Source organism: Mustela erminea, chromosome 16 (genome assembly GCF_009829155.1).
Source record: "Mustela erminea isolate mMusErm1 chromosome 16, mMusErm1.Pri, whole genome shotgun sequence".
Lineage (NCBI taxonomy): Eukaryota > Metazoa > Chordata > Mammalia > Carnivora > Mustelidae > Mustela > Mustela erminea.
In genome coordinates, this window is record NC_045629.1 from 71,072,620 (window position 1) to 71,094,377 (window position 21,758).

Sequence of the window (21,758 nt, forward strand, 5' to 3'; positions counted from 1 at the left end):
TCTTGCCCAGCTCTGGATCTCATTTTCCAAGAGAAGCCGAGATATGTTGGGCAAGTCCTGAGGAATGCCAGCGGGATGGTGAGGGCTATAAGAACATGCTAGGAGAGCAATGCTTGCTACATCTCAGACGAAGAGGCATGATTTGTGGCAACAAATTACTCTCTACCTTTGAGGCTTCAGACGGACAGTCTCATACAACAGGTACGAGGCACGAGGAAATAGTTTTGGGTTCAATTGGAGAGAGAGTTTTGAGCCTGAAAACAGTTCAGCAATAGACTGAGCTCTGCTAAAGGGAAGACTTTTTCATCTCTATGGCTGTGCCTGATGGACTGAGGAGCAATTAGTAGCCATGTTCCAAGGGTTTATACATGGACAGGAAGGTAACTAAGGTCCCCTCCAGTTCGCAGATTCCATCCTCATGAAATGTCGGGTGCTTACAGATGTGCAAAAAGCTTTCCTACACCTATTTTCTTTCACTTATTCACATGCAGTTAGTAAGAGCTGTCGTGCTCCCGCTATTTGGCCCCAGGTACCAAATACACAACAGTTAACAAATGTTGCTCTCAATACCTTATAGTCTTGTAGGAGAAATAGACAAGAAGACAGACATTTGTAACAGAGCATGGTAAGGGCTGGGAGAGGAAGCACGGAGAAGACTGTAAAATAATACTTGGGGATGAGTGAAGGCTTCCTGGAGGAAGGGACATCTAGGATGTGACCCAGTTGGAATCAGCTATGTGAATAATGGAGGAGAATAGCAGGCAAGGCATTAGCCTGAACCATAGATTGGAAGCATAAAAGAAGAAGGCAGGACAGTGAGCTGTAAGCAGTTCTGTTTGGCTGGAACAGAGTCTGTGCAGAAGAAAACAGGGACACAGAGATGAGACTAGAAAAGGAAGTTGTGGTAGATGGTGAAAATGACCACATCATCTTTTCCTCTTATCAACAGGGGACATCTCTTTTCTCGTCTCAACCTTGAATCTGAATCACCTATGGAACTTGCTTCAGTCAATGAGAAATTAGCAACTATAAGAGGAAGATCAAGAAGAGGCTTGAAAAATGCTTTCCCAGAAAAGCTGCTTGCTTTTCTTGGAGACTGACCCAATTTTATAAGTCCATGATAACATGTTGGGTGATGAGAGACACTTGCCCGGTGTCTTCTTGATCATCCCTGGCCTGTAGTCAACTATCTTCAGAAGCAGAACTGACCTGCTATTGACCACAGATGCGTGAGTGAGCCCAGCAAAGCTCATTAGAAGAACTTGCCCAGCTGAGCCCAGCCCAAATTACTGACTCATAAAATCATGAGCTAAATAAATGGCGATTATTTTATTCAGCTAAATTTTGAGTGTTTTTTTTTTCTTTTTCCTTCTTCAGTAAAAGCTAAGTGATATGGCAGTCATAGAGATTTATAAATCATGTTAGGGAATTTGGACTGGAACCTGAGAGTGCCGTGGAGACTTCAAAGGGTTTAAGCGATGGAAGTGGTACTATCAGATTTGTGTTTCAGAAAAATCACTGTTGGATCCAGCCAGTGAGATCATGTGTGGCTAAATATTTGCATATTATAAAGCAGTATGCAAATACAGGTGATGAGTAAAAATAGTACACACCAATGGCCTAGAGACACATGGCACACAATTTCAAGGCCAGCCCTTCGAATCAAACTCCCTGAAAATACCCAGTAATGGCACATCTGGCTATAAACAATTTATCTCCCAAGTACCTTGCTGCTGATAACCAGTTCTGGGCCTAGGAGGAGAGCTGGCCAAAGCAAAGGGGTATGGGGGAGGGGCAGAGTGTGCCAAGAACATGGAAGATCTGCTTTTCTCAAAGATGACTTGATCAGCAGTTCAGGCTAATTTTGGTCCCTGTAACAAATACCCGAGTTCTGGGGCCTCAAAGAAGCCTTTTTTTTTTTTTTTTAAAGATTTTATTTATTTGACAGAGAAAGAGATCACAAGTAGGCAGAAAGGCAGGCGGGGAGTAGAGGAAGCAGACTCCCCGCTGAGCAGAGAGCCCGATGTGGGGCTCAATCCCAGGACCCTGAGATCATGACCTGAGCCAAAGGCAGAGGCTTAACCCACTGAGCCACACAGGTGCCCCTCAAAGAAGCCTTTTAGGGGACGCCTGGGTGGCTCAGTTGGTTAAGCACCTGCCTTCGGCTCAGGTCATGATCCCAGCGTCCTGGGATCGAGTTCTGCGTCGGGCTCCTTGCTCAGCAGGGAGACTGCTTCTCCCTCTGCTTCTGCCTGCCAATCTGTCTGCCTGTGCTCGTTCTCTCCCCTTCTCTCTCTGATAAATAAATAAAATCTTTTTTAAAAAAAAAGAAGCCTTTTAGAAGATTATCATAAGGACATGATCAAAGAATTGCACAAAGATGAGTTTGTTCTTTGCAACATTATTTATACTGTGAAAAAGTCAACAAAAATGTCCAGTAAGAGGGAAATAATGATGTAAATTATTATACAACTGTTTAATAGTGGTTGAAAACTATGCATTTATTAGAGTGATGTTTTGAAAGATTGTGGCACAGAAAATGTTCACAATATTAAAAATACGTATATAAAGTATGCGGCAGTTTTCTACTAATACCCATCTTCCCTTTTACTTTTAATAAGAAACTCCTGATTTTTAGTGGAAAATATGGCCCAGCTAGAAACCTCATTTCTTAGCCTACCTGGCTTCTGAGTGTGACCATACATACAGCTGAGTTCTGGACAGTGGAATGTGACCAGGAGGGACGTGTGCCATTTCCAGACTGTTCCGTAGGTATTTATAGATGAGTGTTCCCTTTGCCTGTGCTTTTCTGTAAGGTTGAGTTGCAGACTGATGGGAGCTCAGAGATGTACCTCGGACCCAGCACCTGTCTAGGAAGTAGTTGTCTCCCGTACTGAGGAAACTCCTGCCCATTGTGAATGCCTCACCAAAGCTCAGGTGACCCATGAGGGAAATATGTTTGAGGGACATTTGTTTGAAGGTCACTGATCAGGTGCTCAGGTGGGCAACTTGAGAAGGTCACACACTCAGCAGGAGAGTCCAGGTGAGCTGTATCTTCTTATTCTAAGTCTGGCAGCACCTTATCTCTTAGATAAACTGTGATGGTGTGGGGACTGCAAGTGACACGAGGAGACAAAGGAAGGACTGTCACAGGAGTGCAGGCGGGTATATATAAAGTGTGAATGAACTTGGACTTCATTTTGGGTCATTTCTCCTTTGATCTATTTTTGTTGACTCTGAATTCTGCTCCCTTTCTGTCACGGGTTGAATGCTTCCCCCCCAGCACATCCTTATATTGAAATCCTAACACACAATGCCTCAAAAGGAGACCTTACATGCAGAAGGATCTTTGCAGATGTAATCAAGTTAAGATGAGGGCACAAGGGAAATAAGTCAATCAGAGAAACACAATTATCATATGGTTGCACTTCTATGTGGAACATAAGAAATAGTGCAAAGGACTACAGGGGTACAGAGGGGGAAATGGAGCGGGAAGAAATCAGAGAGGGAGACAAACCATACGAGACTCTTGACTCCGGGGAAACAAACTGAGGGTTGTGGAAAGGGAGGTGGGTGGGGGTTGGGATAACTGGGTGATGGGCATTAAAGAGGGCACATGATATGATGAGCACTGGGTTATATACTCAACTAATGAATCACTGAACATTATATCAAAAACTAATGATGTACTACACCTTGGCTAATTGAATTTAAATTAAAAAAAAAAAAGATGAGGTCCCTGGAGTGGTCTCAAATCTAACATGACTGGTTTCTTATAAGATGACACATGGACTCACACAGAGTAGATGGCCATGTGACAGTGGAGGTTGAAGCCAAGGTTTCCAACAAACCATGAGAAGCTAGGGAGAGTCAGGGAAGGACCCCCGACACAAGCCTTCAGAGACAGCATGTTTCAGATAACACCTTAATTTTGGACTCTGAGGCTTCAGATCTAGGAGATAATGAATTTTTGTTTGTTTGTTTGTTTTTTAAGTCACCCTCTTTGAGCAACATGGCAAGGCAGCCCTAGGAAACTAACACACTCTTTCTGGGCCACCTAATTCCCTGCAGAAATGGCCAAAGCGGGCAGAACAATCCAAGCAGCAAGACACCCGAAGGGTTCTGAACCTTTACCCAGGCCCTGGGAGTGACTGCCTGGCCTTGACTGGCTGGGGCCTTGACTCAGAGGATTTTCCTCAGCATTAAAGCCAGAATGGATCAGACATGAACACTTGCAAGATTTATTACTTAACCTGATTCCTACCAGGGTTATGGGGGGAAAGAGACAGACCAGGGGTTTATGGGAGACCTTCCAAGCCCAAGCTTTTGTCATATTCTCCGTGTTCCTTTTTATGGTTTCATTTTTTTCTGGCACAAAACTCCTCCCAGATTTGTACTCAGGTGGAGCAAACTAGACACATGGGAACACCAGCACCAATAAAATCACAAATTACTTCATTTGCATGCACTTGTCTCCTTTAAATATCATCACCACGAGGCGGAGGTCCTATTGCCAGGGTGACCAGGAACAGAAAATGAGCAGGCTGGCTTTGTCAGACACTCTCTACTTGGACTCACTCCCGCTGTGTTCTCAGCTACCCTCCCAACTGCCGTTAAAAGATCACAAACCAGCCCGTAGTTCTGCATTTTTCTCATCTTGTTTCACTTCTCGCTTTGGGTAAGATTTTCCTTTTTACCCTACCGGATTTGCAAATTTAGCTCTTTCATTTCTTCCAGCTGAACTTGATGACCCTTGTCCACCTGTTCCCTTCGGTCTCCCTCCGAGCGACCCCCAACTTTACCATTTCCGTTTCTGTGTTTCTGGTGCCTGACAACTCAGTTCTATGACCTGTCTGGAGTGTGAATTCCAACTTGGTTATAAATTAGCTCCCTGACCCTGCGATACATTCTTGAATAATTCCAGGTAGCAGGTTGCCATTCTGTAATATGAGATGTTGTACTTGAAGAGAAATAAAGTAACGTATAGGAGGACAGAGGCATCTAGGCCCCCTATTAGTTATCTAACGTGGTGTAACGTAGGACCCAGCAGCAATACTCATTTATTATCCCTCACCCCTTCTGGATGCAGGACTTCAGGAGCACCTTGGCTGGGCTGTTTTTGGCTTGGGGTTTCTCAGGAGGTTCAATTAGGTGTTAGCTGAACCTGTCATCATTTAAAGGCTTGGCTGTTGCTGGAGAATCAGGCGCATCCACGGGCCCTGCAGAAGTTCTGCCTGGTCCCTGGGTGTCTTCAGTGAGTGCGACAGTCTGGACACAGCCTTGATCTGGGCAGCTGTGGGTGGTACAGCCAGGCTCGGTGACTTCCTCTGCCTGGGCCTGGCCAGGGCTGTCTCTGGCCCATCTGCCTAAAGCACATGCTGCTGCTGGAGGAAACTGTTCATGGGCTCCCTGTTGGGCCCCTCAGCCCCGACCTGCTCCTGAGCAAAGCAACATAGTATGGCAGGGTAAACTCATCTTTTAAGGCCATGGACAACTTGTGCTGGTTGCACGTTGGTTTGAAATCTTGGGAGATTCCCAGGTAAAATTAGAAACCAGGCTCTGCATAGGGAGGGCAGCGGGGAGAAAGAGGCAGGCCCCTCCAGATAGGGCGGTGGCGGCTACCATGAAGCTTGTCCTGGGCCCCGCAAGCCCAGGCACAGACCAGCCAGAATCTTAGCAGTTATAACGGGGCTTGGTCTCGGACCAGCCACCAGCACCTCCCTCCCTCCGGCGGCACCCCTGAGCCGCTCCTACTGTGGCAGTGCTGGACTAAATGTACATCCCCAGGCCGGCAGAGCGGGTGGGGAGTCTCCGATTGCTCCAGGGTCAACCGGAAGTCCTGTCCCTTCCATCACCTCCTCCCACAGCCTGCCTGGGAAGCGGGCCGCTGGCAGCCGGAAGGATCAGCGTCGTCTCCACAGGGCTTTCGCTCCGAGCTCCGGACTCTGGCTCCAGGCGGCTGCCTCGTGGGCGCAGACAACCCCTGGCACAAAGGGCAGGCTTTTGGCAGAATCTGCACTCTGGCCCTCTGGGACCTGCCAGACCGTGGAGCTGGATAAACGCCACCCACCCGCAGCCCTGCCCCCAAGCCCAGAGAACCTTCCTGCCCAGGAAGATTAGCTGGCTTTTGCCAAGCATGACTCTGAACTTGGGCACAGAAAGCACCTGGAAAGAGTCCCCGCAGGAGGCGTGTCCCGCCGGGATCACCCCAACGGGTAGGTCTTGCTTGTGCTTGACACGCTCTGCTCAGAGCCGAGCCTCAGTGGGAACAGCCCCTGGGCTGCCGCCTCCCTGCTGTCCTCACCAGCACCCCCTTCCCCCACCCCACACAGGGTCTATATGTATCTGTATTTGTGACAAAAAGAAAAAAAAAGTTATTTCTAGAATTTGCCGCATCTAGCTCTGGTGCCACCTTACCTGTGGAGGGCGTGGTATGATGCTCTGAACGCTTCTGTCCCCCCAATATTCATATATATTCATATCCGAACCCTCAGTGGGATGGTCTGAGGAGGTGGGGCCTTGGGGGGGGGGGCGATGAGGTCGGGAGGCTGGAACTGTCAGGGATGGATCAGGGTCCTGATGATAGAGACCCCAGAGAGGCCCCTTGTCCCGTCTGGCATGTGAGGTCCCAACCAGAAGATGCTGTCTGTGGGCCAGGAGGTGGTCCTCACCAGACTCTGAAACTGCTGGAGCCTCCATCTTGGACCCCCCAGCCTCCAGAACCCTGAGAAATACATGTAGCCCTCCAGTCTGTGGTGTTCTGTTCTAGCAGCCCCAGCAGGGAAGAACACAGGTGGCCGAGAGTAGCCGAACTAACTAACCTTTGGTGACTGAGAAGTTCAGTCTCTTCCTTTCTGAAGTAGTTTCTTCAGCCTCTTTAAGGTAAATAAACCACTTACTGAAAACTCGAGCTCCCCCAGGCCTGATGTTTTCCCTCTTTGGGCCCCTCCTTTCCTCTCTCCCTGAGCACCCCACGCCACTCACTGTCCCTGGGGCTGTTTTCTGCGCACAGCTCTCATCCTGACCCCCAGCCCCCCTGCTAGTCTTGGTTTGGCCTCATCTTGCTTCTTTGACTTTTGAACGAAGCCCTTCGTCTTTGTCAGGGTAACTCAAAATACAATTTTTGCTGAAAATACTGTCATAAGTTGTATTTAGATTTCCAAGTCTGTTGCCAAAGGCTCATTCCTCCAATAATGTAAGTAATATCTGACAATGGGCATTTTTTGGAAAAGTAATAATGTTACTCAATGAATAACTAAATAAAACAGAAGAATATATTCCCTCATTTACTTTATTTTATTTTGATTTATTATTATTTTTTTTAAGATTTTATTTATCCATTTGAGAGAGAGAGAGAGAGTGCGAGAGAGCATGAGATGGGAGAAGCAGACTCCCCGCGGAGCTGGGATCCCAACCCAGGACTCGATCCTGGGACTCCGGGATCACTACCTGAGCTGAAGGCCAGTCACTTAACCAACTGAGTCACCCAGGCACCCTATTAATTTTATTTCTTAAATTATCATGGAGGAAAATTGACAGTTTAGGGGAGTATGGTTTTTTCAAATTTGAACACACGTGTGATTTATGGCGCCGCCTCCATAGTCAGGTTACAGAACAGTTATGGTGCCCCCAAAACTACCTTGTGACAGCAGCCCTCACCCCTACCCCTGGCAAACCATGGATCACTTCATTACTAGTTTTTTGTCACTTCAAGAATATTACATAAATGGGATCTTTTGAGAACAGTCTTTTCTCTGATTCTTTTGAGGTCCATCCACGTTGTTCTGTTCATCAGTGGTTTGTTCCTTCTTCATGTTGTGTGGCATTTCATTATATTAGCATATCACGGTCTGTGTATCCCCCCGACCACTGAAGGACATTTGGGTTGTTCCCAGGTTTTGGCAACTGGAAATAGAGCTGCTGTAAACAAACAGGTACAGGGTTTTTGAATGAATACAAGTTTTCATTTTTCAAGGAGAAATGCCCAGGAGTGGAATTTCTGAGGACTTCTAGGACACACGTATGTTTCTAAGAAACCGTCAAACTGTTTTCCAGAGAAGCTGTCCCATTTTAACTTTCCCACCAGCAAAATACAAGAGTTTCAGTTGTTCCACATCCTCACTAACAGTACTACTAGTATCTTTCTTCTTTTCTTCTTTTTTTAGCCATTTTAATAGATAGGCATTAGCATCTTATGCTTTTAATTTACATTTCTCTAATGGCTCATCATGTTGAACATCTTTTTTTATATGCATATCTGCCATACCAGTATCCTCTGTTCTTCTGCCCATTTTTAAAAATCAGGTTTTTGTTTTCTTTCTTTTGAGTTGAGAGAGTTCTATCTATACATATACATGTCCCTTGTCAGATATCTAATTAGTTTCTTCTAGTCTGTTGCTTGTCTCTTCAATCACTGAACAATGTTTTTTGCAGAGCAGAAGTTCTTAATTTTAATGAAGTTCAGTTTATAATTTTTTTTTTTATGAGTCACGTGTTGGGTGTCATTTGTGAGAGCTCCAGTGCTTCTCTCTTCTTTGGTTTCTGAAATCTGTCATTTGAAGTGCCCCCCTCCCCGGCCATAGACAAGGCATCATTTCTCTCTGGATGCTTTAAATATTTTTTTTCTTTGTTAGTTTCTCAAAGTTTGATTAGGATGTGCCTGGATTTTTGAGGGCTTATCTTGTATGGGTTTTGCTTCATTTTCTTAAATCTGTAGGTTTAAGTCTCTTACCAGATGGAGGAAATTTTCAGTCATTATTTCCTCATATTTTTTTAGCACCATCTTCTTTCTCCTACCTTTTTAGGATTCCAGCAATCAATCAATCTTTCTTTCTTTCTTTCTTTCTTTCTTTCTTTCTTTCTTTCTTTCTTTTTTTTTTTTTTTCAATAGCCCCACAGGTCCCTGTGACTGTGTTAAATTGTGTCCAATCCCCTTTCTCTTTGTTGCTTGGATTGGATAACTTCTATTGATGTATTATTAGGTTCATTGACGATTTTCTCTAGTGAGCTTATTGATAGAGTTTTTGGTTACTGTGCTTTTTGTTTCTAAAATTTCCATTTGGTACTTTTGGTATTTTATTTATTTGCTGAGATTGTCTATTTTTTTTCAGTTGTTTCAAGAATGTTTGCTATTGTTTGTAGTATTTTAAAAATAGAGGTTTTAAGGTCTTTATCAGAAAGTTATGCTATCTGGAAAACAGTGTGGAGTTTCCTCAGAAAGTTAAAAATAGAGCTACCCTATGACCCAGCAATTGCACTCCTGGGTATTTACCTCAAAAATACAGATGTAGTGAAAAGAAGGGCCATCTGTACCCCAATGTTCATAGCAGTAATGGCCACAGTAGCCAAACTGTGGAAAGAGCCAAGATGCCCTTCAATGGACAAATGAATAAAGATGTGGTCCGTATATACAATGGAATATTACTCAGCCATCAGAAAGGATGAATACCCAACTTTTTTTTCGACACAGATGGAACTGGAGGGGATTATGCTGAGTGAAATATGTCAAGCAGAGAAAGACAGTTATCGTATGGTTTCACTCATATGTGAGATATAGAAATAGCATGGAGGACATTTGGAGAAGGAAGGGAAAGCTGGAGGGAGGGAAATTGGGGGGAGATGAACCATGAGAGACTGTGGACTCTGAGAAACAAAATGAGGATTTTAGAGGGGAGGGGAGTCGGGGGAATGGGTGAGCCTGGTGGTGAGGATTAAGGAGGGCACAGATTACATGGAGCACTGGGTGTTATATGCAAACAAGGAATCACGGAACACTGCATCAAAAACTAATGATGTGGGGTGCCTGGGTGGCTCAGTGGGTTAAAGCCACTGCCTTCAGCGCAGGTCATCGTCTCAGGGTCCTGGGATCGAGCCCTGCGTCAGGCTCTCTGCTCAGCAGGGAACTAACTTCATCCTCTCTCTCTGCCTGTTTCTCTGACTACATGTAATCTTTGTCTATCAGATAAATAAATAAAATCTTAAAAAAAAACAACTAATGATGTACTGTATAGTGACTATCATAACATACTAAACATGATAAAAAAATGAAAAATAAAATTATGATACCTGTGTGTATTAATGTACTAGGGTTGCCATAACAATGACCACAGACTGGGGGTTTAGACAGCAGGCATCTATTTCCTCAAGGTTCTGGAGGTTGGAAGTCCAAGACCAAGGCTCTGGCAGGTTTGGTGTCTTCCAATGTGTCTCTCCCTGGCTTGTGCTTGGCTGTGTTCTCACTGTGTCTTGCATGCTTTTTCTTCTGTGCACATGTGTCCCTGGAGTCTCTCTGTGTCTGAGCTCCCTCTTCTTATAAGCACACCAGTCAGATTGGATTAGAACCCCCTCGCCTGCTGCAATGGCTTCATTTTAATTTAATCACATTTTAAAAGAAGCCATTTCCAAATTCAGTCTCATTCTGAGATTCTAGGGGTTAAGGCGTCTGTGGATGAGTTTTGGGGGAAAAACAGTTCAGCCCATAACACTGTCGTCTTGGGGTTTTTGTCGATTGATCATCTTTTCCTATGTGGATGGGGAGTTTCTGTTGCATCAGGCAATTGTCCTGGTTAGGTTCAGGCTACAACTTCCATCCTTTCTTCTGTGGGCTATCGTTCCAATGTCAGTTCAGGTTTAAAGACTTTGCAGGTCTGGTTAGATCATGTGTGTGGCATGCGGGGATCAGGCTGAGATGTGGGCAGTGGCTGGTGTGTCTGGAATTCTTTGGTACGCTGATTAGGAGCACACCCATGCATATACAGCTTGGGGGAATGCATAGGAGTTTATAAGTAACTTCATGGGATCAGTTTCTTGATCTCCTTCCTTTTTGCAATCTACTGATATTTGCTCCCTGGGTGTCTCCTTTTGCTCCTTCAGCTAGAAAACTGGGGCTTGAGTTAATCCTCCCCTGCCACGCATTTCTGTGACTATGTCCATGTCTGGGGCCAAATTCTGGGAGGATAGAGAGAGAGAGAGAGAGAGAGAGAGCGCAGAAATGGTTTTATCCCACCTTCTTGGAATTGTAGTTCCACAGAGAGGAAGGGTCCCTCAACACCCTCCCCATTCAGGGGGCTTCCATGGGGAACCGCTGCCACCACTACCAGAGTATTGCATGGGGACCAGGGTATGAAACAGAAGAAAAAAAAAAAAAAAGATGAGGGAAATTTACATACTTTGTTTGCACTTTTTGAGGCCAAATTAAGGGCTTCTTCTGGAGCTCTCTCTGCTGATACTTACTTGCTGGTTTCAGGCTACATTGTACTCAGGTGGGGAGATACTTAAGGGAAGGAAAAAATGAATAAATCACCATTGATTGGTGATAGTTCAAATTCTGATATTGTTTCCCAATCTTCCTGCTACTGTTCATTTCTCAGAGTCTCTGAGTAGCTTTATTGTGTATTCTGTCCCTGTTTTGTAGCTGTGTTCAGTGAAAGAGACTGAATGCATTGTGCTTACTCCATCTTACCAAGGATGGAGACTCCTGAAACAGCAGTGTTACAACTGAGTAAGAAAGAGATGGAAGCATGTCTTTTGAAGGCTAATGCTTCACGCAAACAGATGCAACTAGGGGAAGATGAGGATATGGCTAGAAGTTTATGGGAAAAATAGGAATTGTGAAGGAGATGTCTAAAAATCTGTGACGGCTTTGAAATTGAGAATTACCGTGTAATTTTAGATAAAAAGGTATAGTTTTTATTTTCTGGATGCTGACGTGTAACTAATACCGTCTTCATGCTTATATGCAAGGATGAATTTTCAGCTAACAGGAATAAACGAGTAGGAAGAACGTACATGGGGATTATAAGTGAAACAAGAGGGAGATGTAGTTTCAAATAGTATGTTTGTCTTAATGATAAGAGACTCTTAATCTCATAAAACAAACTGAGGGTTGCCAGGGGGAGGGGGGTAGAGAGAGGGGGGTGGGGTTATAGACATTGGGGAGGGTATGTGCTATGGTGCGTGCTGTGAAGTGTGTAAACCTGGCGAATCACATACCTGTATTTCTGGGGCTAATAATACATTATATGATTATAAAAAATTTTTGAAAAATTATAAAAAAATAAAATAAATAAAATAATATGTCTTAATTTGTTTGAGTTTAGTGGTAAATACAATGAAGGACAGAAGAAAGAGGAAAGCTGGTGGTGCTCGTGTCTCTTTAGTGGGAAAAACAGAGGTCTCGGAAGAAGCATGCATCGTGGTATTCTTTTCGACCACGTGGTGGTGCTGTTGGTGGGACACAGCTGTAGTGGGGTAGTCTCCAAACAGGGACGGGAACATTCTAGGGACATGCAAGAATATCCGTGAAGAAAATATTAGAATTTCAATTTCTGGTTATATTTTATCTTAAGAAAGTAGAAATATGCTAGGCTTTACTAATATTTAATATATGGACTGCTCCTGCTTCCATCATCAAATAGGTAAGGTAGTTGATTGGTCTGCAAGGACACTGCAAGGATGGGGGCTCCAGAACTCAGGCTGGTGGTGCCCAACTCTTCCATTCATTTGCTATGAATGCATGGTGCTGTATTGCAGTTCACGTGTTCTTTTTTTTTTAATAAGTTATTTTTTTTAAGATTATATATTTATTTATTTGACAGAGAGAGAGATCACAAGTAGGCAGAGAGGCAGGCAGAGAGAGAGGGAGAAGCAGGCTCCCTGCTGAGCAGAGAGCCTGATGTGGGGCTTGATCCCAGGACCCTGGAATCGTGACCAGAGCTGAAGGCAGAGGCTTAACCCACTGAGCCACCCAGGTGTCCCCAGTTCACATGTCCTTGATGAAATGTATTTATACAGTGTTTTACTGATTTTAATATACTAGCCCTCTTAAAACATATAAGTGACTTAAAATATTTCCTGCAAAAAATCCACAGGTCAAAATTATACTAACAAGGGCACCTGGCTAGCTCAGTCCATAGAACATGTGTCACTTAATCTTGGGGCTGTGAGTTCAAGCTTTACACTGGTTGTAGAGCCTACTGAAAACAGTGATACTGATAACTCAAGCCCAAGATAACAACAAGAAAAAGGGAAGACCAGAAAATCTTGTTCTTCTCTTTTGGACTCTTTTTCAGACACATCATGGGATTAAAAATAATATCTAGTGCTGGCTTCGGCAGCACATACACTAAAACAAACAAACAAACAAACAAACAACAACAACAAAAAACTATTGGTAATAGATAATCTGACAGTGATTTTATGATGAAATGTATCCACTTAATTGATCCCTTTAAGGTAAAGGTGATGTTTTTGATAATACATGAGAAAAGAACAGCTTTAAAAAAAAAAAAAGAAAGATTTTATTTATTTGTCTGAGAGAGAGAGAGCACAAGTAGGGGGAGTGGCAGGTGGAGGGAGAAGCAGACTGAACAAGGAGCCCAATGCAGGACTCAATTCCAGGACCCTGGGATCATGACCCGAGCCCAAGTCAGACGTTTAACAGACTGAGCCACCCAGGCATACCTGAAAATAACAGCTTTTTGAAAGAAATTCATGCTTTGGAGAAAGAATTTTGAAAATATGTTTAAACATATTTCCATCATTATGTGATTTTTGTTCCTGAGATGAAGATAGGTGTATTTTACCTATAAAACTCTCATATTTTGATATTAATAAGGCTTTAAAGCTGAATTTTCTTGTCTGTTCAAAAATCTTCTAAATGAAGCCTTTCTATAGTTTTAAGACCATTTGTAAAAAATATATAGATATTAAATACTTTCCATTTAATCTTTTAAAAAAAGAGGCTGTCATTATATGAAATGGAAATTTATTGATCAAATATCAACATTAAACTTAGAATTATTAGTGAATGGGACCAAAAGTCAGGACCAGGACTCAATAATAATTCAAGCTAATATGGTTACTTGTATATGAATATGCCTTTTCCATAAGGACTTTCTTTGTGAAGTATATTTTTTCAGTTAGGCAGTTAGTAAAATCAAGAAATGAAATGGATTTTGAACCAGGCCATGAAATCACTGTACCACAAAATGTTGTATCCAGACTTTCAAAAGCAACAGAGCATATTTAATTGTATTTCTCTTGCTAAAATTAGTATTAGCAATATTTTAGGTAAGGCATAAAAGTTTAGGAAATAAAATTTGTCTCATGTTTTTTATTTTCTTTAAATTTCATTTTTGTGTGTTTTATAATAGACACAATCATAATAATTATATCTGGCATTTTAAACATTTTTCTGTATACCAGGCACTGTTTTAAATGCTTTTCATATATTAATTATTTTAACTTTCACAACACCCAATATATATCCCAGTGTCCCCATTTAAAGGATCAGGAAGCTGAAGCACAGATAAGAAATTAGCATAAGACCAATTACTAAATAAGAGATAGAAGCAAGATTTATTAGTGCAGTAATACATATATTTAATTTATACATAAATTACTACATCTCGAAACCAATAGAAAGACCAACAGAGTATGGATTAAAGATCAGAGACTGTTTCTCTAAAACTAATAGGCATGGTGGCAGCCTTAGAATGTGCTCGCAGGGACTCAACCCAACATTCAGTGTAGTTTATTAACATTTATAAAGCACCTGCATGATCCTGTTTAATTCCCACAATAACTTTTGAAGTAGTCATGTTAATCTCTAGAACACAAGCATAATAAAAAATAACATTTAATGGAGTCTCACAGACTTGAGTACAAAGTCTCCCATTACCACTCACCACATCTTAGCAGTTCTCCTAACTTTTTTGAATTTAATTTTTCTCATTTTTCAAAGTGGGCAAAATAATCGATGTCAGATTAAACGGCATATCAGAGGGCAATGCAGGGTAGTGGTGAGGAGTACAGGTTCGGGAGCTGGGCTGTCTGGGTTTGAATCCCTGCTCTCCTACTTAGTAGAAGCGACTATCTTTGTTAAGTTCTAAATTTTCTCTCTGCCTTAGTTTCCTCATCTGAAAAATGAGGCTAATAATACTACCTACCTCATAGAGTTTTTATGTGGATTGATTTATGTAATGCTATTTAGGATCTGGTACCCAACAAGTACTCAATAAGTGATGGCAGTTGTAATAAATATAAAGAGCTTAGCACACAGTAGGTGTTCAACAAATTACAACTGTTTGTAATCATTATACTCATGGAGAGCTCTATTCAAGATTATATGATTAGGAAGTATCCAGTCTCCCCCTTCTGGATTCTATGCTCTAAACAGCTAGAGTTGAACATGCATGGATATTTCTCCTCTGAGGGATGTAGGCAGAATGCGTTCCTGGGGAGAAAACACTTAGCTGGAGCTCATCGGGAAAGACAGCACTGGGATCTAGGCAGGCTTTGAAGAGACTGGAGACTTGGAAGAGGGAATTTGAAGGAGAAGGACTGATGCAAAAGCTAAGAAACCAGAAGAGAAAGACATGTTCAAGGGAGAGTGCATAAAATTTTTGTTTGGATTGGAGCAGAGCTACAGTTTAGAAAGATTAACCTGGTGGTGCTGTTTGGGTAGAATTAGAATAGGAAAAGATCAGAAAAGTGAGGAGACAAAAGACATAAACAAAAGACATAAAAAAGACTCTCTGTTCTCATCCAGACCTGAGTGGTAAAGACCAGAACAAGGCAACCACTGAGGGAATGGAACAGGACAGGGAAAGATGCCCTCTGAAGTAAAGTCAGCAGGGTCTGGAAACTGATTAAATGATAGATGAGCAAATGGAAGTCAGTAGACAGAATGACACTGCTATTCTCATATCAGTTGGTTGGGCATCAATAATGACATTGAAAAATAGGAAAGTAATATTTAGAGGGGCAATGATGGTTATGACTTTTTACTTTGAATTTGAATTAATGGAGAAACGTGTTAAGTAAAATGTCTTGGGACATTTGGAAAACTCAGATTGCACAGGTCCAGAGATAGAGTGGGAAGTCATCTGCACAGAGGACATAATTGAAGGAGTCTCTGTTATCCAAAGTCCATTTATATTGGAAACAGACCATTTAAATAAATCCACATCAGTCAAGATGAATATTTAATGATAAATAGTGAAAACTGGTTAAATTGGGACCTCCAAAGAACATATAATTACAAACAATTATTTGTATCTTATATTTAAAACAATTTGTACTATAATTTGTACTATATGTATAGCTATACTATAGCTATACTATAATTGGTACTATAATTACCAATTCTTAGAATGAACAAATAATTAATTGCTTATTTGTTGTTGTTGCCATACACCCAGTAAACTTGTGCACTAGTCAGTTATGAGAATCTTCTCTCTGTTTTACTTTTTAAAAAACATATCAATGCATATTTATCCCTTAATCTTTTTTAATAAATCATTGGCATATTGGTTAGAGTTTTGACTGTTCTCTCACGCGTAGATCTCACACGTAGGAAAGAATCCAATCTTGCTTCTTTAGCATGGACTGAAAATCTAGACTCTTTTTGGCAAGCAATCTGAATGCAATATCCTTTTAGATTTTTATGATAGTTTTCTCTAAACTTTTAAAATTGCTTAAAAAATGTAAAATACACATAATGTAAAATCTTCCACCGTACCCATTTTTAAGTGTACAGTTCAGCAGGGTTAACTCTGTTCACACTGTTGTACAACCAATTTCCAGAACTGTTTCACCTTCTAAAATTGAAACTATGTACCCATTAAATAACAACTTTCCATGTCCCTTTCCCCCTAGCTCCTGGAAACTTCTTGTTTATACCCAGACTTAGAACTGGCAGAACATACAGAAATTCTATTTCCAGTTTTGTGAGGGATTACCATACTCTTTCACGGTGGCTGCACCATTTTCCATTCCCACCATCAGTGCACGAGTGTTCCTGTTTCTCCACATCCTTGCCAACACCTCTGTTCTTTTTCCTTGTTTTCTTTCTATAGCAGCTGTTTTAATTGGTGTGAGGTGATATCTCATTGTGGTTTTGATTTGCATTTCCCAGGGAGCACCTTTTCATGTGCTTATAAATGGCCATCCACATGTCTTGGAGAAATGTCTAGTTCATCTAAATTTGGAGAAGTGTCTATTCAAGTTTTTTGTCCATTTTTGAGTTAGGTTGTTTGGTTTTTGTGGTGGTTGCATTTTTAAAGTTGGCTATATAATCTGGATATTAACGCCTTATCAGATACATGATTTGCAAATATTTTCTCCCATTTCAGTGTTTGTTTTTTTACTCTCTTCTGTCCTTTAATGCTGGAAACACTTATCAGTGTTTACCTGTGTTGACTAAGCTTTTGATATCATGTCGGATGGGGTTCAGAGCATGCTACCCCAAAATGTGGCACCTTGGCATATTCAGTATTTTTAAGCTGAAGGAATTGGAGAAAATTGCAGATCATAAAATCCTGTGTGAGAAATATCCCTCCGTACCTGGAGGAAAGGAGCATTCTCATCTCTGTAGATAAAGGAATGCTGAGAAGAATTCACACCAACAGACCTTGCTAAATTTCCCCCAGTTTACTACACTTACTTTATACTTTCTTTGCCCCGTCGTATTTCTCCACAACTGTCCACTTTTCCTCAAACCCAGCATAATAATACTCAGGTTTAACCATTTCTTCAAATCTCAGTTTCATTTTGAAGGTGACTATGTCACCCAAGACTTACATTAAATAAACTGGTGTGCTTTCTCTTGTTAAATCTGTGTTTATCGGTTTAATTTTCAAGCTCAGCCAGGGGTCCCAAGAGGGTCGAGGACATTTTATTTTGTCCTACATGTTTAAGAAATTACTGACAAGTCTAACGTGGTGAAGCTTCCCCCCTGTGTTTTCTTCTGGGAGCTTTACAATTTTAAGTCTTACATTTAGGTCCTTGATCCATTTTGAGTTTATTTTTTTTTATATAATAGAAGGGTACAATTTCATTCTTCTGCATATAAATATCTAGTTTTACCAACAACATTCACTGAAAGGCTGCCCTTTCCCCATTGAATAGTCCTGACATGGGGCACCTGAGCAGTTTAGTCTGTTGAGCATCTGACTCTGGTTTCAGCTCAGGTCATTACTTCAGGGTTATGGACTCAAGCCCCATGCGGAGCTCTGTGCTCAGCTAGGAGTCTGCTTGAGATTCTCTCCCTCTTCCTATGCCCCTCCCCACAGTGTGCACACACAGAGACACACTATGTCTCTAAAATAAATAAATCTTTAAAAAATAGTCTGGATATCCTTATCAGAAATCACCTGACTATATCTGTAAGGGTTTATTTTTAGGCCATTATATTCCCTTGGTCTCTGTGTCTTTATACTAGTAACATACTGTTTTGATTACAGCAGCTTTGTAATATGCTTGAAATTATGTGTGAGACCTTCAATTTTTTTCTTCTTCAAGATTGTTTTAGCTATTCAAGTACTCTGTTTTATACTTAGAGCATCATTATAAGGAGAATAAATATTGCAAAAATATTTGAGGGTTCATTTATTTTTTTTCCATGAAATTCTCCTAATTTTTTGATACTTGAATAATTTTCTGGGAAGTCTTTGAAGTCGGTATTCTGTCATTATCTTTATAAATTGATCTTCTTCATTTGTCCACTGAAGTAACTCTTCCAGGTTCTCTTATACAAGTACCTTTGGAGGTGTTTCAGCTGTCCTCTGACCTCATGGAATCCTGCATCTTTTACAAGATGTGCAATTTTACTATGAGACAGACTTTCTTCTGTAGTTAGTGGTACTAGTGTATGTTTACATGCTGTAGTAAGTGAATGACTGCCTTACTTGTCTTGATGGACTAGGAGACATTTGTTTTAAATAAGGAAGGATGTTTGAGTAGAGACAAATTTTTATAAATTGTCAGTTCTCTGGTAAATATTTTTACAGAATTTAACTTTGTGAGTTTGGGGTTTCTGATGATAAATATTCAAGTGAAGATAATGTGTTATTGTTGAAGCCACAAGAATGGATGTCTTCTTCAGAGTAAAGCACTTTGAGCAGGAAAGAAAATCAAAGCAGTTATGAGAACACTAACCTTTAGGTAGTTGAGGGGAAAAACAATTGCTGGGGCAGGAGCTGCTAGGAAATTATGAGAATAATTCAGTTAATTAAAAAAAATAAACAGGAGAGAAGAGGATTTAAGATTAGTTATCTCAGGAAAACTAATTATTGAAGAAAGTGATATGGGGTGTAGCTTGCATCTGTGAGAAAGAAAGATGATATTGAGCATGTTCAAGATTCCAGGCACAGTTCTAGGCATCAGAAGCAGAGGATGGAGGTGGAGTAGGATTTCCCTAAACCTTCTCTCTCAGACGTCACTGCTTTTAACCCAGTGCTGACATATGGATGAGAAGGGCTGTAGCCCTCAGGAGCTCTGAGGTTGGCCAGTTACTGGCCCCTCAGCCTCCTCTGGTGAGATGTTTTATCAGACATGTAAGGACAAGTTCAGCCTCAGAGGGGTGGGCTTCAAGGCACAATTCTGGACATGATCTGGACTCCAAATGAAGAGAGTTGAGTACAGAAATCACTTGTAACATATAATTCAGAGTTCTTCTCATTTTCCTATGTGTTTAATCCTGTGTTTCTTTCCACAGAAACCAATCTTGTGATACTGGGGGAGGGAAACTATAAATTTAAAATTCTCAAATAATCGTTGAAAACAATTGTGAAAGAAAAAGACTGTACAAAAATACTAGCCATAACCTAGATGCTGTGACAGACTCATGTTTGGTGCTGGCAATAAGAAAATACAGTCAGGAATATTATTTCTTTGTTTGTGGGTTTTTGTTTGTTTGTTTGTCTGTTTTTCTGACTGACTGAGGTACTTGAAATTTTAGAAACTGAAGGAAAAAGTAAAAGTTTTAAAATATTTTGTAATCCCATCACAAAGAGATGTACAATTTTTAATATATTAGTGTGTTTCCTCCCCATTTCCCTCTCTGTGTATATAGATTATGTCATGAGCATTCTCCCATGTCATTAACTACCTCATGAAAGCGTGATTTGTAATAGTCTTAACATATTACATCATATGAACATACTATAATGGTCCCAAACCCCTTATTACTGGACATTTTGATTACTTCTTAAAAAAAAAAATGGAGAAGGAGGATGGTAAATGCAAAATGACCATTGGTTTCAATTTCTTTTAAAATACAGGGGGAGGCGGGTAAAAGATCCAGCTCCCATTGGGCCCCCATTACATGTACATTCTTATCTTCATGCAAAGCTCACGCAGAGGCACTATTAGTGATCATACAGAGCTTTCCATTTGGACCATATACTTGGACACCAGTCTGCCTCCTTTCCCTCTGTCCTATAAACTACTCCTGCCGGGCCTTTGTCACAGCTGGCATTCAGCCACCTTGATGTTGGTTAATAACTGCTGGAAGTACTTTCCCTCGGAACGATTTGCAATTTAATGAGGAATTCTAGAAACCTAATAGAATCGTGTACAGCAAAAGGTATAAATATATAATGGTGGCATATAAAGCATATTTACAAAGTCATACAGTTTTATTCATTCACCTTCATTCCTTTCTTTTATGAGTGTTTATTGAGCTTTGTGCTAGGCATGGTGTTGGATGGAGAGCACAGAAATAAACAAGGCCTCAAGGAGTTTCCTGCCTAAGTGGTTCTCAACCAGGAGGCAATAGCATTTCTCTCTCCATGTTTGAAAATGGGGGCAGTTTTGCTTCTTCCATTGACTTGAAGGACATTACTGCTATTTAGTGGGTGCTGAATCCTGTGGAGAGAACTGTCTGGCTCTAACCAGTGGTGTCTCCATTGATTAAGCACTGCTAGAACGTGAATCATACTAGTACTAACAATGTATTATAAACCTGAGCTGGGTTGAGCACTTTACCTGCATTATGCACTTCACCTGCATTGTCTAGTTTAGGCTCACCTTGGTACTTTGTAGTAAATACTACCTTCATTTTCCTGAATGGCTTAAAGAGCATCAAGAACTCTCTCAAGCTCACATGGCTAGTAGATGACAGACCCAGTTTTAAACAGTGTCTTAGATCTGACTCCAGAACCCACAGTCTTAATAATTATACAATTCAGCTTTTTAAGTTAAAGATAAAATAGAACCCAGAGATCATGTTTGAGCAACCCAAGGACAAAGACTATGATTTATTAATCTTTTTTCTTTATACCTAGTACAATGACGGCAGTAGTGCCTGTCCTTTAGATGTTATTTTATTTAATCCAATCCTTCTGTGTTTTATGGATAAAGAAAATGAAAGTTCAGGGAGTCAATTTCTCCTAGTAGGGGGCAGAGCTGAGATTAGAATCCAAGGAAGATGGTACAGTCGCTATGGAAAACAGTATGAAGGTTACTTAAAAAACAAAAAAAAGACCCCAAAAATACCTAAAAGTAGAAGTATCATATGATCCAGCAATTCTATTTCTGGATAAACGTCCAAAGGAAATTAAATCACGGTCTTCAAGGGCTATCTGCCCTCCCACATTCATGGCAGCATTATTCACAATAGCCAAGAATGGATGCCTGTGTCAGAAATGTAGGCTCCTGAGTCCCACCCCTCGAGATTCTGAAGCAGAATATCTGATCAAGAGCCACTGTGTGTGTACATGGTGGAGTACGATCTGGGCACGAGAAAGAAGGAAACCCTGCTCTTCACAACTGTGTAGATGGCACTTAAGGGTGCTGTGCTAAGTGCAATGAGTCCGATAGAGAAAGACTCATACTAGATGAACTCACTTATGTGTGAAATCCCTTATATATGGAAAGAAGCCAAACTCGCAGTAACAGAACTGTGGTTGCTAGGGGCTGGGTGGGGGGTGAGGGACAGGAGAAAAGGAGAGATGTTGGTCAAAGGGCACACACCT